Source organism: Rhipicephalus microplus, chromosome 2, assembly GCF_043290135.1.
Source record: "Rhipicephalus microplus isolate Deutch F79 chromosome 2, USDA_Rmic, whole genome shotgun sequence".
Classification (NCBI taxonomy): domain Eukaryota; kingdom Metazoa; phylum Arthropoda; class Arachnida; order Ixodida; family Ixodidae; genus Rhipicephalus; species Rhipicephalus microplus.
Genome location: NC_134701.1, coordinates 134,374,102 through 134,390,637, shown reverse-complemented (window position 1 = coordinate 134,390,637; position 16,536 = coordinate 134,374,102). Strand labels below are relative to the sequence as shown.

At 43.4% G+C, this 16,536-nt stretch overlaps 1 long non-coding RNA gene across 1 annotated transcript in view; it reads left to right on the top strand.

Annotated features, from left to right (window-relative positions):
* Positions 1-6,997, top strand: part of LOC142786314 (uncharacterized) — a 70,452-nt gene extending 63,455 nt beyond the window's left edge. Inside the window, exon 2 of the long non-coding RNA XR_012889003.1 lies at positions 6,764-6,997. This is a non-coding gene — a long non-coding RNA (uncharacterized LOC142786314). The remainder of the gene's footprint in view (positions 1-6,763) is intronic.
* The last annotated feature ends 9,539 nt before the right edge of the window (positions 6,998-16,536 follow it).

Genomic DNA, 16,536 nt, shown 5'->3' with positions numbered 1-16,536 from the left:
TTGTATGTGATTTGACCTTCTTTTCTCTTAATTGGCGAGTGATTTGTTTATATGCACCTCTTAAAGTTGATGAACGGTGTGTAACATTCGACAAAATTCGTACTTATTGTGAATGCGATCGCATAGTCATCCTTATGGGAGATTTTAATTGTGTGATCAGTGCCGATAATAAAACAAGTACATCCAATTTCAACGACTCAAGCACAGTCGCGTTAACGAATCTGATTTCTGACTTAGACCTTGAGGATGTTGCAGAGTGTATTGGTAAAGGACCAACACTGTATACGCACTTCCAAGGCTCCAGTCATGCGCGCCTAGATAGGGCCTACGTATCACTGGATTTAATTCCGATTATCAGTGAGTACAATGTCCTCCCTATTTCATTTAGTGATCATTGCTTAGTATCATTTGTAATAGGTAAAAGAAATAGACGTAGACCAGTATTTAACTAGGACACGTGGAAGCTAAATTCTAATCTCTTGGGAGACGAAATATTTATGGACAGTATTCGAGAGGCGTTGGTTTAAATAGACAATGAAGATAAAATATAGAGTGAAGTGGGAACAATTTAAACAGAATATAAAATTGAAAGCTATAGAACGCTCATGTGTAATTCAACACGGAAAGAGCGAAGCAGTAAGAACCCTACGCTCAAATCTGAAAGAACTGCTAGCAGAGGAAAGCAAAACGCCAGGCTTATTCATAAATGATATAAAGTCAGTAAAGTCCAAATTAGAACAAATTGATGAGGAGAAGTATCGTAGGGCAGAGAAAGTGACCGTAGGTGAGAAACCGACCAAAAGAATGCTTGGTCTCGAAAAACGAAATGCTCAGCGGAATGCTATACATCAGTTGAATACAGGGGTAACGTTACAAGTGAACAGAGATATATAGAGGATGCTTTCAACGAGTACTACACCACATTATTTGATAAATATAAAGTAAATGTAGATGAATTCAAGAATGAATTTTTAAAATTAATGCAAATGTTGAAGACTGCAGGAAAGACAGTTTAGAATGTCCTATTTCTGAACCGGAAGTGACAAAAGCAATTATTGCCCTCCATTTGGGTAAGTCCCCAGGACCTGATGGGTTAACAGCTGCATTTTATAAGGAATTCAAACACGAACTAGCACCTATCTTAGCAGCGGTTTTTAACGAAGCTTTAGACATAAAGATTCTGCCACCTTCTTTTCTGCTATCTCATACTATACTAATTCCAAGAACTGCAGACGCTGTTAAATTACGTGAAGTGAAATCGTACAGGTCAATCAGTCTATCAAATATCGACTACAAGATTATGATGAAAGTGCTAGCAAGGAGACTGCAGACAGTTATTAAAAACATTGTAGGTGACCACCAGACATGTGGAATTAAAGGGTGCACTATATTCACAAACATTCACAAGGCACGAAGTGTATTGTAGTGCTGAGATGACACAAACGATAACATCGTGATGATCCAGATAGATTTAGAAAAAGCATTTGACCGAGTACTGCAAGAAATTCTTTTTCTTTTGTGAGACTATGTCATAGTTGGCTAAGTAATTCCAGATACAGTTCGAATGGCATATACTGGATGTAAAACTCGGCTAATCATCAACAAAGTTCTTGGGAAACGAATTAATGTCAGACGTTCTGTACGACAAGGCTGCCCTTTGTCTTCCCTCCTATTTTCAATTTATAGAGAGTCATTTTGCCAAAAGGTCATGAAAAGCAGTAACATAGTAGGGTACAAACTACAAGAAGCTGAAGTACGAGTACTGGCATACGCAGATGATATAGCTGTGCTTTGTAAAGATTACGATAGTATCGCTGAAACCATAAAAATTGTGAACCTTTATTGTAATGCAAGTGGTAGTTTGGTAAATTGGAGCAAGTGCGTAGGTTACTGGCATAGCGAATGGCCTGTGACTCCACAATTTGTGGCTGGTATTTCATGGACTACTACTCCGGTACGATACCTAGGTGTACCATTAGAATATAATTGTGACAGTGAACCATACTGGCGGCGTCAGGCCATGGAGCTACGAGAAAAAGCTGAACAACTCAATGGTTTCCAGCTATCAATTTTTGCCAGAGCGACCCTTTTTAACGTATTTTTAATCAGTAAGCTCTGGTATGTCCTTCAGGTATGACATTGTTCATGTGTGAATCTACAGATGCTTCATAGAATATTTGCTGTTTTCTTGTGGGGTTCTTCCTGGGAGCGAACAAGTAGAACTAACTTGTTCAGACGAGTTCGCTCTGGAGACTTGGTCTGTGTCATTTGTACCTTCGTCAGTTAATCGGTTTATGTTTTTCCGAAATAATCCAGACCCATTCATACGTACTGTTATACAGCTTAAGCTTGAAAGACGGTTGCCAGAATTTGTGGTAGCATCTGGCCACATGAAAGCAAGCATTAGAGGTTTCCTGAAAGAAGTTGTTGATTCATGTCTTTTTCTAAAAACGAGTTTTTTATTGGAATACCTCAGTACGGTGTCGCGTGAAACGTTATACAAATTTTAGTAGAAACAGTTCTTCCTGTTCCCCTAAGTAAAACATTATACCATGTAGGCCCAGGCCAAAATGTCTTAAGCCGTGTAAAAAAAAAATGGAGGTATCACCTGGAGCGAAATCCTTTTTCTTTAAATTGCACACTGGGACCTTGCCCGCGAAAACATAGAAGCAAGAAAATAGCTTATTCGTTCCTTGGGGTGTTGATTGCCTTCTCTGTGAAAAGCCGGAAACAATCGAACATGTTTTCTTGGACTGCTGGGGTGTAGTCTTTTTCTGGGATGTTCTCCAAAGGACTCTGAAAAAGGATCGGCCTCTCGATGCCTATGGCATCAGATTTCTACCAGTATCAAATGAAGAAGGAATACCTTTCGACCTAGTTTTGTTACTGGGCCTGCACGGTATATGGCAATCTAGAATGGCGGTGCACCATGCTGATGTTAATGCACGTCTGGTTAGGCAATACTTCTTTCAATCTGTCTGTTCGTTCGTGGAATCACAAGAGGTTCAACAAGAGGTGCCCGAATGGCTTCATCAAGTAGAAAGCCTTCTACAGATGAAGAAATTTTAAAAAGCCCGTTAAATATGACGCTTTTTACCTCTTTTCTTTGTTTCATGTTTCTCCTTTGTTCGATGTATATTTGTTTGCGGCTGTTGTATGTACACAGGCAATAAAGAAAGAAAAAAAAAAAGCCTGGGTAGCTCACTCGGTAGAGCGTTAGGCTTTTTAACCTAACGGTCCAGCCTTCGAGCCCCTGCTCGGGCGTGTTTTCTTTTCTTTATTCGCGGGCTACTTTTCTTTTTCGTAGGAACTTGGTATCGGATACTAATTTAGAAGAGCGCAGCATTGCCTCTTCAAGGGCGGACGCACACGAGCTTGGACCAATAGTGGCGCATTTCGTGCGCCTTGTGTGAACTTTTAGTTGCTGCTTCGCACAATATCTATGAATGGTACAGATTGCTATTTCAGTGAATAATAATAATAATAATAATAATAATAATAATAATAATAATAATAATAATAATAATAATAATAATAATAATAATAATAATAATCTTTATTGTCATCTTGAGTTGTACAAAACAAATAACAGGCCTCTCAAAGCCAGACGGGGGCTTGGAGGACTTGGCCCGGCACATCGGCAGACGAGAGATGACATATATATTGAAAAGCTTTTCATGTAAACAATCAGGAAAAGAATACATGTAACTCATTTACGCTACATATAAACACAATACCAATCGAGAATCAATTTAGCGGAAGCAATACTACCTAAACAGCAGAAATGTGAAGACAAGCATTGAAAAATTTTAAACAGATTATACCCAGTATGCAGGAAACTAGAAAAAAATAAAAACGCGATAACTGATGCAGCATTAAAGAGATTATTGGTCCAGGGTTCGAGCCCCTGCTCGGGCGTGTTTTCTTTTCTTTAACCGTGGGCTACTTTTCTTTTTCGTAGGAACGTGGTATTGGATACTAATATAGAAGTGCGCAGCCTTTCCTGCTCAAGGGCGGACGCACACAAGCTTGGACCAATAGGGGCGCATTTCGTGTGCCCTGTGTGAACTTTTAGTCGCTGCTTCACACGATATCTATGAATGGTACATACTGCTGTTTCAGCGAACATAATAATAATAATAATAATAATAATAATAATAATAATAATAATAATAGTAATAATAATAATAATAATAATAATAATAATAATAATAATAATAATAATAATAATAATAATAATAATAATAATAATAATAAGAATAATAATAATAATAATAATAATTTATTATAGTAACATATAATTATAATATTAATTATTATTATAAATATTTTATTATTATATTATTATTATTATTATTATTATTATTATTATTATTATTATTATTATTATTATTATTATTATTATTATTATTATTATTATTATTATTATTATTATTATTATTATTATTATTATTATTATTATAAAACCCGGCGCGGATGTGGTCACTGATAAACCATCTTCCAGCTAAAGAAAATAGCGATGCTAATCCTACTGATGCGTTTACTGGGGACCCTGCGCATACAGCTGATCTTTTCAATCGCCACTTCGCAATTGTGTCTGGTGGACTTCCTTCGGCGGCGAAAGGCCGTACTGATTTAAAGAAATCAACTTCTGCCTTGCCCTTCCTTCCAACTTTAACAATAGATGACCTCACTAGAATAGTTTTCGGCTTCAAAAGGCAGAAACCAGCAGGTATTGACGGTATCTTTGTATCTTTGCTGCAGCGGAATCTGGACGCATTATCAGAAGTTCTGCTTTTCATGCTTCATGGATTCCTGGAGACGGCTTCTCTTCCATCAGACTTAAAAACAGCAATTGTAAAGCCACTATTTAAAGGTGGACCAAAAGATAGCCTTCACAGTTACCGACCTATTTCAGTTTTACCTATCTTATTTCAAATAATTGACAAATTCTTATTGCAATGCATGATTTACTTTCTAGATAAATTTTCGTTCATCTCAAGCCGCCAGTTTGGTTTTGTCGCAGGTCGTGGCACAATTGACCTACTTGAGGAATTTTCTGATGAACTCAATGATGCTTTGGAACATAACATGTTTGCCTGTGCTTTATTTCTTGATATCTCTAAAGCATTTGACACCGTAAACCACTCTATATTGCTTGAAAAAAATTATTTTCTTGGCTTTAGGGGTCCGTTCTACGACTTTCTTAAGAATTATCTTTCTGATCGTTCCCAGTTAGTGCGGTTACACAATCAGTTACCTTTCAGTTATAGACTTCCCTTGAAAGCTGGTGTATCACAGGGATCCGATTTATCTCTTCTTTTATTTATTATATTCATAAATGATTTTACTGCTGCTGTTCCAAAATGTCTTGTATTTCAGTATGCAGACGACACTGTTCTGTTACGAAACAGGTATGTTACAATAAAGCGTTGTCACTACTACAAGACAGTGTTTATGAGGCTGCGTCATGGTTTACAAATAATCGCTTGGAGTAAATAATTGCTTGGAGTAAAAAAACGAAATAATTTGTTTTAAAAATCCATTGAAAGCAATGGTTACGAATGCACCCCTACTTTTTCATGCCCGTGATTGCGCCTCCTGTAAGTGTACTCCCATTGAATATGTTAATTCAATAAAATATCTTGGCGTATTCTTCGATATCAACCTATCCTGGATTGATCATTTGGCTTACATTTGTGACAGACTACGCAAAATCTCGTGGTTACTTTTCAATTGCACTCACCAATATTAAAGTGACAATTATGCTTGCTCTTGCGTATAGTATCCCACGATATGGCATCACTTTATTTGCTTTCTGTTCTTCGCGATGGCAGCATCGGGTCGACAATCTTTCAAAAAGTGTGTTGAAATCCACTGTGTATAATTGTTCTTCAACAGACAATGTGAATTTATTTTCTCTACTTCGCCTACCGTCTTTCAAAGCGTCCTTTAACCAAACTGTTGTATTACGGCATTTCTGGGGCTCTCAGTTCGAAAACGAATGCATTACCCCTCGTATATTTAGAAAAACTGCCCGCTTTTCTGAACCACTCGTCAGAACACGATATGGCAAACCTACTAGAAAGGTCTATGTCCCTAATGTTTTTAATGACATGCCCGACAGTGTCTATTCGGCAACAACTAAACGCAGTCTACGAAAGAGCCCAAGGTCTCTTTATAGCTTCATTAGTTATCGCATTATTATTGTTTTCTAGTTTCTTGCATACTGGGTATAATCTGTTTAAAATTTTTCAATGCTGGTCTTTACATTTCTTATGTTCAGGTAGTATTGCTTCCGCTAACTTCATTCTCGATTGTTATTGTGTTTATATATAGCGTCAATGAGTTACACGTATTCTTTTTCAGATTGTTTACATGAAAAGCTTTTCAATATATATGTCATCTCTTGTCTGCCGATGTGCCGGGCCAAGTCCTCCAAGCCACTGTCTGGCTTTGACAGGCCTGTTATTTGGTTTGAACAACTCAAGATGACAATTATTATTATTAATCTTATTATTATTATTATTATTATTATTATTACACAGTATTGAATATCATGCCCATTTCTGTTCACATAAGATTGTAACTGCATAATTTCAATGTTATATAAATAAGATAAAGCATATAAAATATTATGGTGTTTATTCCAAGATCTTCGTCCCCTCAAGTGATGTTGTGGATTTATGCTACTGCACTGGCTTTTAGTATTTTACTTTTCCTAAATTCCCTTCTTCTCTCTCTCACCTCTTTCGAAATGCAGTCTCCGCCACCGGCATCGAACGCGCGACCAGTCGGGTCAGCAGCGGAGCACCGAAACCACAACACCACCGAGGCGGGCCTCGAAGAGGTGATAAAATGGACTCTACACAGAAGAATATAGCTGGGTCGGAATAGCGGAGACCGCAATATCACGGACGTATTGGTACATTCTCGTGATTGCCGTCACAGATATTTAGAGAAAGGCTAAATATAACAATAAACAATGCTCAAATTACTCGGGCCATCAATAAAAAGCGACTGCTCAGTCGTTTTACAAATGTGCAAACATTGTTTCACATTGACCGCGAAAGATTTTGGGAAAGATCAGATGGCTATTTATGCAATTTACTATTCGCATAAAAGGGGCGTTCAGGCGAGTATAAATGGGCGGGGACACCTGATTTTCTGCCGTAATCTGTGTTATGAGAAATATTCGCAGTCCACTCGAAATAACGCTGGTGAAATATTAGCGCGTTCGGACGTACACTTAATTTTCATTTCAATATTACAATAACCATACGAGTGGCCTCGGACAAGTCTCGGTTAACAACTACAATAACCAAGTTTTCTATAATAATTCCTCGAGGGAATCGCGGCACGTTAATTGTGACAGGATGCGGCGTCGGCGAGACATCTTCACGAACCTTTATTTCTCTTGTATATCCACCAAATATTTAAAATGTCAGTAATGTCTTTTTTTCTCTCTCTCTCTCTCTCCCTATTCGAACTTTAAATTTTCAATTTCCTTCCCCACGCAGAGCAGCAAGTCAGCGAATTTTATATGCCGGCTAAATTCTCTGCATTTTAATAAAGAGTTCTCACTCTCTCCCCCTCTTTCTCTCAGTAATGTATTTAGATTCTGCTTGAAGCTTTAAAGTCATCTTCACGAGAAGCTACCTCAGAGGTTTTGCTCGGTTCCTTGAGTTTATTATTGACACAATGTGGCTTCAAATTACGCGCGCTAGCAAATACTTGTGCCTTTTAGATGATTTGCGACGCACGAGCCTGTGGGACCCAGCTGCGCGCGAACCGTGTCGGAAAAAAAGAAGAACGTAGAAGAAGAGGCAGAAGGGAATCCTCGAGACAATCTAGCTGTGCTATTATTCTCGGGCACAAGTTCGCCCAGCCTACGTTAGCGTATTAAAAGAATTTATTGAAGAGTGCGTTACAAATCTGGTGGAAGTGCTGGGTGTGATGCCAAGCCCCTTCTCGAGTGACGGAGCACAGTCCATAACCACAGCGATTTCAACCCAACGAGCTGACGCCTGTTCATCAGCGCTGCAGTCGACGCCTACGTGGTGAGGGTCCTGAATTTTCACCTTTATCGACTTCGCTTGGAACATCAACGGCTGTGAACGGGTACGCAACTGACATGACAGCTCAGGTCACTCCAGCCAACATTGTAGTAAACCAGCCAATGCTACCAAAGCCTTTCCACGGCGAAAGCTACGAGGACGCAGAGGACTGGCTTGAGCACTTTGAACGCGTCGCAAAGGCTAACGGATATGGGGAAGAGCGCAAACTTGGAAGTGTTTACTTCGCACTGGAAGATAGCGCACGAACGTGGTATGAAAACCACGAAGCCACCTTCCGGTCATGGAATGATTTTCGACGGGAGCTGCTCGCTGCTTTCCCGAACACAGACCGCAAAGAGAGAGCTGAAGCTGCGCTCCAGACAAGAAATCAGCGGAATAACGAAACTGTCGCCATGTATGTGAAAGACATGTCTCGCTTATTCCGCCGAGCGGATTCAAATATGAGCGAAGACAGGAAGCTGCGCCATCTGATGCGAGGCGTGAAGCAAGAACTCTTTGCCGGACTAATTCGAAGCCCGCCGCGCACCGTCGCCGAGTTTCAATCCGAGGCTACTACAATGGAAAGGACGCTACAACAGCGTGCAAGGTTATACAACCGGGATGCGATCGTCACTTCCTTGGACATGTTGCCACCAGCCTTCGGTAACGGCATGGAAGCACTACGCGAGCTGGTGCGGTCTGTTGTGCGAGAAGAGCTGCAGAGGCAGCGTCTTGACCAGAACGCTCCAATGCTTTCGTCTCTGGCCGATGTGATCCGTGAGGAGGTCAGGCAGGTGGTACGCGAACCTTCGAGCAACGCTCAGCCAGGGCCGCCACTACAACAGAAGACGAGAATGACGTGTGCTGATGTGCTACTACGAGGACCTCCAGGACGTGCGGACGTCGCGGCGGCTACACCTATGCAGTACCCGATGCCGCTGAGCACCCTGCAGCCAACGCCAGAGAGGAGACTAAAGAAGAGCGATGTCTGGCGTACTCCCGACAGGATACCGCTGTGTTACCACTGTGGGGAGCCTGGTCATCTCTACCGAACGTGCCACTACCGCCAGGCAGGACTACGTGGTTTTCCTGTTAATGCACCTCGACCACGAAATGGTGAACGTCCCTTCGAAATTGAAGAATACCTGTCAGGTCGTCAAACCTCAAGTGGCTTCCAACGACACCAACCTCGGGCAACGACAACGGGGAGGTATAGATCGCCTAGCCCCCGACCTTCAGCAAGCTCCCCAAGGTCTCGTTCCCCAAGCCACGTCGCGAAAACTAGAGTCAGCGACCTGTGGAGGCAAGGCCGCTGTCGACGCTAATGCAGAAAAACCTCCAGTGCTGACTCTGAACGACGACCGATTCAGAAACCGGTGCTTCGATAGTGACGTTGCTTCCGATTTACGTGTGTTCGTTGACGGCTACGAAGTCATCGGACTGGTAGATACCGGCGCAGATTATTCAGTGATGAGTAGCGGACTTTCTAAAATACTAAAGAAAGTGCTGACTCCTTGGAAGGGACCACAAGTTCGCACAGCAGGAGGGCACCTCATCGACCCTACTGGAATATGCACAGCAAGAATCGGAATACGGGGTTTCACGTACGTCGACAGTTTTATTGTGCTGCCGGAATGCTCAAGAGACATGATTATCGGCATGGATTTCTTACGAGCTAATGGCGCTGTAATTAACTTGCGAGAATCTTCCGTCTCATTCTCGACTAGGCACGCGATTGCTACTTTTGAAACGGAAGAAAACGTATATGACCTTTGTATTGCAGATGATGGCGTCATGGTGCCGCCAAGATCGAGCATATCTGTCGCAGTAAACAACAAAGTATTCAGTGAATTCGAAGGATTTGCTGGCAACAACACTGCCTTACTACTCCAAAAAGGGATCTGCATGGCACGAGGCCTTGTTAAGTTACGTGACGGATGTGCAAACGTTCTACTCACAAACTTTGGAAATGAGGTACAGCATGTTGCAAAAGGAACCGTCATCGCCAGTCTGAATGATTTCGTCCAGGTTACGGAGCTGCGAACTTTTGAAACCAATGATTCTGATTTCGAAGACGTGGAGTCTGTCCTTGCAGCCATCGACATCGAGCCAGGCCTACTACCAAGCGAAAAAGAGCAAATAGAGGGTCTTTTAAGGGAATTCGCCGAATGTTTCTCGTTGTCATCTAAGGTTCGACGCACTCCTGTCGCCAAACATCGCATCATTGTCGACGAGTCAGTGAGGCCAATACACCAGCATCCCTACCGAGTGTCACCAAGAGAAAGAGAAGCTATTGGTAATCAGGTTAAAGAAATGTTCAGAGACGATGTAGTCCAGCCTTCATCAAGTCCATGGGCGTCACCTGTTGTTCTTGTGAAGAAAAAAGACCAAACCTTACGTTTCTGCGTTGATTATCGGAAGCTGAATGCCGTCACCAAACGGGATGTTTATCCTCTGCCAAGAATTGATGACACTCTGGATAGGCTGCGAAATGCCAGGTATTTTTCCTCATTGGATCTTAAAAGTGGGTATTGGCAGATAGAAGTTGACGAAAGAGATCGCGAAAAGACAGCGTTTGTGACACCGGACGGTTTATACGAGTTCAAGGTACTCCCTTTTGGCCTTTGTTCAGCACCCGCCACATTCCAACGGATGATGGACACAGTACTTTGTGGTCTTAAATGGCAGTCATGTCTGGTTTATCTCGACGATGTTGTAGTTTTCTCTGCTACCTTTGAGCAACATTTGGAAAGGCTCCGGGCCGTGCTCACTGCGATAATCAGCGGACTTGACAATAAAACCGCAGAAATGTCATTTCGGCTTCCGTGAGCTCCTTTTTCTCGGTCATGTCATCAGTGCAGAAGGCGTCCGCCCAGACCCTGCAAAAACTGAGGCCGTAGCAAGATTTCCTAAGCCAACAGACAAAAAAGCTGTTAGGCGATTTTTAAGTCTCTGCGCCTATTATCGACGGTTCGTTAAAATTTTTTCACGAATTGCTGAACCACTGACACGGCTGACAAAAGAGGAAATGCCTTTCGTATGGCTTGCCGAACAAGAGGATGCCTTCAATGAACTACGAAAATGCCTTCAAAGCCATCCTGTTCTGGCGCATTTTGACGAGGAAGCGGAAACCGATATCCACACGGATGGAAGCAATTTAGGTCTTGGGGCCGTGCTCATCCAATGGCGAAACGGACAAGAACGAGTCATTGCGTGTGCCAGTCGCACTCTTTCGAAAGCTGAGGTGAACTACTCAGCGACCGAGAAAGAATGCCTTGCCGTGGTATGGGCTATCAGCAAGTCTCGACCATATTTATAAGGTAGGCCTTTTCGGGCTATAAGCGACCATCATTCGCTATGCTGGCTTGCTAATCTCAAGGACCCATGTGGACGGCTTGCACGATGGAGCTTGCGATTACAGGAGTATGATATCACGCTTGTGTACAAGTCAGGTCGCAAGCACAGTGATGCGGACTGCTTGTCACGTGCTCCGATTCAACCTGCTGCTTCTGCTTCCACCGAGGATGGTGAAGATTTTATTTTCTTGGGAGCTGTGACACCATCAGAGATGGCACATCAGCAGCGATCCGACCCTGAGATACTCCTCTTGATCAAGTACCTACAAGGACAGTCTGTCGATGTTCCACGACCTTTTGTCCGCTGCTTGTCAGCGTTTGTCCTACGAAACAACATCCTGTATAAAAGGAACTTTGACAACAATACAGCGACATTCCTGCTTGTCGTCCCTTCACCTCTGCGACCAGAGATTTTGGAGGCTTGCCACGACGATCCATCAGCTGGACACTTAGGAATAAGCAGAACGTTAGCACGCATCCACACTAAATACTACTGGCCGAAGTTGCTTAGCTCTGTACGACACTATGTCAGAACCTGCCGGGACTGCCAAAGACGTAAAACGCCACCGCTAAAACCAGCAGGTCTCCTTCAACCGATAGAACCACCAAAAGCCCCATTCACACAAGTGGGAATGGACTTACTGGGCCCATTTCCTACGTCGTCATCGGGAAAACGGTGGATAATAGTTGCGACCGACTATTTAACCAGATATGCCGAGACAGCTACTTTTGTTAAAGGATCAGCCGTTGAAGTAGCCGAATTCTTCGTCTCCAACATAGTACTGCGGCACGGAGCTCCAAAAGCGTTGATCACGGACCGAGGGACTGCATTCACGGCCGACCTGATGAAATGTATCATGAAATTGACACACACCAGTCATAGAAAAACGACGGCATATCATCCTCAAGCAAATGGTCTTACGGAACGACTGAACAGAACGCTGGCTGATATGTTGTCAATGTACGTTGATATAGAACACCGTACTTGGGATAAAATATTACCCTATGCCACATTCGCCTATAACACTGCGATGCAAGAGACAACACGGATGACGCCATTCCAACTTGTTTTTGGCCGGACGGTAACGACACCTTTAGATGCAATGTCACCTATTGACGAGACGCCCGAGAATTACTATGACGTTCACGACTACATACAAAGAGCAGAAGAAGCCAGACAGCTGGCACGATATCGCATTATCCAACAGCAGAAAACCGACACGCATCGATACAATCTGCGAAGAAGAGACGTCCAGTACGCACCAGGAGACAGAGTATGGGTGTGGATTCCTGTACGAATACGTGGCCTGTCAGAAAAACTGCTTCGCCGCTATTTCGGTCCGTACAGAGTGCTCCGCCGCGTCGGCTCGCTCAACTACGAAGTTATGCCAGAGGGACAGGATATTTCATCCCGACGGCGGCATCGCACGGAAACTGTGCATGTCGTCAGGATGAAACCATATCACGACAGGCAATGAAACGCTGAAGATACATTGTTCTTTGACGTTAACGACATCCCCGACGAGGGTTTGTGAATGACTGCCATGCAACCAGTTTGACAAAAGCATCGGCACGATGCGCTCTGGAAAGGGGGGCAATGACACAATGTGGCTTCAAATTACGCGCGCTAGCAAATACTTGTGCCTTCTAGATGATTTGCGACGCACGAGCCTGTGGGACCCAGCTGCGCGCGAACCGTGTCGGAAAAAAAGAAGAACGTAGAAGAAGAGGCAGAAGGGAATCCTCGAGACAATCTAGCTGTGCTATTATTCTCGGGCACAAGCTCGCCCAGCCTACGTTAGCGTATTAAAAGAGTTTATTGAAGAGTGCGTTACATTATTAAAAGTGACAGAGTTTTTTCTTCTAACAGTAAAATAATGATGTCCGCTGACTACACCAGTTTCTTTAGGCCGAGTAGACAATCGGAAACTACAAACTTGCCACAAATAAGATGTAAGAAATCTTAGCACTTGGTATTAACTAAGCAAGCTGTAAGTTATCGTGCATAAAAAATGACAATGCTTGGTTCCATAAGTATAAGAAAATGGACTACGATGAACATTTTTTTTTCTGTCGGTCGAAACTTGGACGTAACTCCACAGCGATTTCTTTTTGACTGATGCATTTCATAAAAGCTCGAGTGGGACAGAGCATGCAAGTTATAATAATGTCTATGTTTTACGTGCCAAATCCATGATACGCTGTATTGGGGTGTTTGAGAATTTTGACCCCCTAGGTCTGTTTAATACTTACGTGAATCTCAGGAACCAAGCCTCCAGCATTTCGCCTTTATTGAAATGTGACCTCCAATGCCAGGATTGAACAGCCCAGTTGCACAACGACAACGATGTGGACATAAATCGAGGTGCACTAGTGATGCAAGACATGGCTTGCTGCTTGGTTGACATGCTCCGTGCCATTGAAGCACCTCGTCAAACTGTGCCCTAACGTTATGGCCACTGTGTTTTAGGGGGAAATCTAATTAAGAGAGAGTGACTTCGTGGGAATAAACCTTTTTGCCACGCATGCGTTCGATTCTCAGTCGAGCTGAAGATTTTAATAATTTGCATCTTCGTCGATATTTCGCTCAGCGAAAAGTTTGATTTGTGGTGTTTAACGTCCCAAAACCACCATATGATTATGAGAGACGCCGTAGTGGAGGGCTCCGGAAATTTTGACCACCTGGGGTTCTTTAACGTGCACCCAAATCTGAGCACACGGGCCTCGACATTTCCGCCTCCATTGGAAATGCAGCCGCCGCAGCCGGGATTTGAACCCGCGACCTGCGGGTCAGCAGCCGAGAACCTTAGCCACTAGTCCACCGCGGCGGGGCCAGCGAAAAGTTTGCCAATGTTTACATCCTCAATTGGGGTTTTATTAGGTCCTTTTTAAAGTAGTACCGATTGACCCCGCAGTGAAATTGGGGAATGGCTTGCACCGTAACTCAAGCATATGAGGCACACAAGTACACTTAGCTGGCAACCGAGCAGATCATCACCGTCCCCACGTACGTGCGTCCTGACTTGATTCGTCTGGATCGTTGCTTCGTAAATTGCTGGCAGCGACGCTCGCAGACGACAAACCGTGTGAGGCTTACGTCTGAACACTTACCTTAGCTCCGTGTCAACCCGGGCGCGTGTTTGACAACCGTATGCTAGAGAACGCGCGAGAAAGAAGGGAAACGCCCATGTCGTCTGCTGCGGCACTCATTGGGAGCGGCTACCACAAACGTCATTCCCACGTTCAGTGAAAATTTTTGTTGGTTTTTTTTCGCGGTTTCCGCGCCAGCAGCCAAGGCCACCGTGGACTCGCCAGTAATACTGAGAGCAGCTGTGTGTGTGGTGTGTTTTGTGAATCAGATTGCTTTTGGGTTCTTTACTGATACCGTAAGTAAACAGTCTCGGACAAATCGCGTAGACGGACTGCCCATAGGACGTAATAGTTTGCCGCAGCTCACTAGCATCAGGGAAAGTGTTTATGTATAAGAAGGAAATGAAGAGAAAAGTGAGCCCTGCAACTGTCTGCATGAGGGTGCAACACCTCAGCAGTAGCTCACAAGGGATAGGGGTGAGGAGGGATTAAAAGGACAGGAATAAAGGTGTTGAGAGAGAGAAAAAGAGATGAGGTAAGCCAGAAAGCGACGACATATTGAGGATATAGGAGAGATAGGAAAGATGGAAACACGGTCACAGGAGTCCGAGGACGGGGCACCACTTGCGAGAGCTCTTGTCGGCGTCAGGAGATGGCGTAGGGCAAGTCCAGTAGGTCAGAGCTACGCTGTCCTCGGAGGTCGGCGTTAGGAGATGACGTATGGCAAGCCCAGTCGGCCAGAGCTACGCTGACGTCGGAGATCGCGAGGGCACAACCGATCGGCGCGGAATCTAGCATCAGGGCCCACTTTTTTCTGTAGATCCCACAGCATGTTCGTCACGGCTCTTAAACGCATGTCAAGCTTTAATCCGGTCAGCTTATTACGTTGTTGCAGGTACGGCCGTATGTCACCGTTCACGTTTTGAGCGATTTCGAGGCTACTGACGGTTTTACCTACACAATCGATGCACATCGTTTGTAATTGCGAGTTTAAACAAGTGCTCATAATACGCCCCAGTCTTTTGTTTTTACCTGCAGTGAGAGCGGTGCAAAAACGTGAAACATTTGTTCGATCACTATGTGCAGTTTTAAAATAAACTGCCTATTTACTTGACATTGCAGTGTCGGTTCGTGATGCCTGCCGTAGATTTGCGAGCTTTGTGCAGCAGCCATTCTCCAAAATACTGCACTTGTCTAACTTGCATGTGACCGTGGGTAATATTTGAAGCAAAACGAGGGAGATATGGGGTAGTTGCAGTGCAAAACAAAAACCAGATTTACAAAATGTGCGTGGTTGCCGACTGTATTACTGTGATGGTACTGGGCAGCTTGCTACAATGACGAATAGAAAAAAAAAGATTGATCATAGGCAGATGGTGCAAAAGAAATCTGAATGACGGTTAAGGGTGACATTAGTTTTCATTATATTTATGCAAGAGTATGTTTGTTTATGCCAGTTGTTTTACTTGTATCACCTCGAAGGCCTGAGGGCACCGCAGGAGGGAGAAGAAAATTCAATGCACACAAATAAAGTAAGCATTAGTAATTTCTAACTTTACAGTGTTACCTATATGGTTGCGTGTTTCAGAGAGGATCAGGTGTTTTATTATAAGTAAGAAAGTACTAATGGACAAAGAAAGTAAAATATTTTGAATAATGTCATCGGGTTGAATAATGTCATCAGCAATTTTTTTTCGTTGCCACCAACTCACTTTATTATTTCTACGCTTCCACATTAAGCCTTCGCTGTAAGTCACTCTTGCTGTATTCACGCGGATGGCTTCAGACAGGCAATATGCATATTCACAATAGGCTCCTAGCAGCTTTTCTGAACTATGAGACCTACCAATCTGATTTTTAGGGGCGAAGCTCCTTAGGGCGTGGGCTGTGCATCCCCTGTAGCCTGTATGTAGCCACCTCTAGTTTAGTTCTTGCAGTGTTCTTAGATGGCGGTACCGTCCCCTGTATGTAGCCACCTCTAGTTTAGTTCTTACAGTGTTCACTAGATGGCGGTACCGTCTCCTGTATGTAGC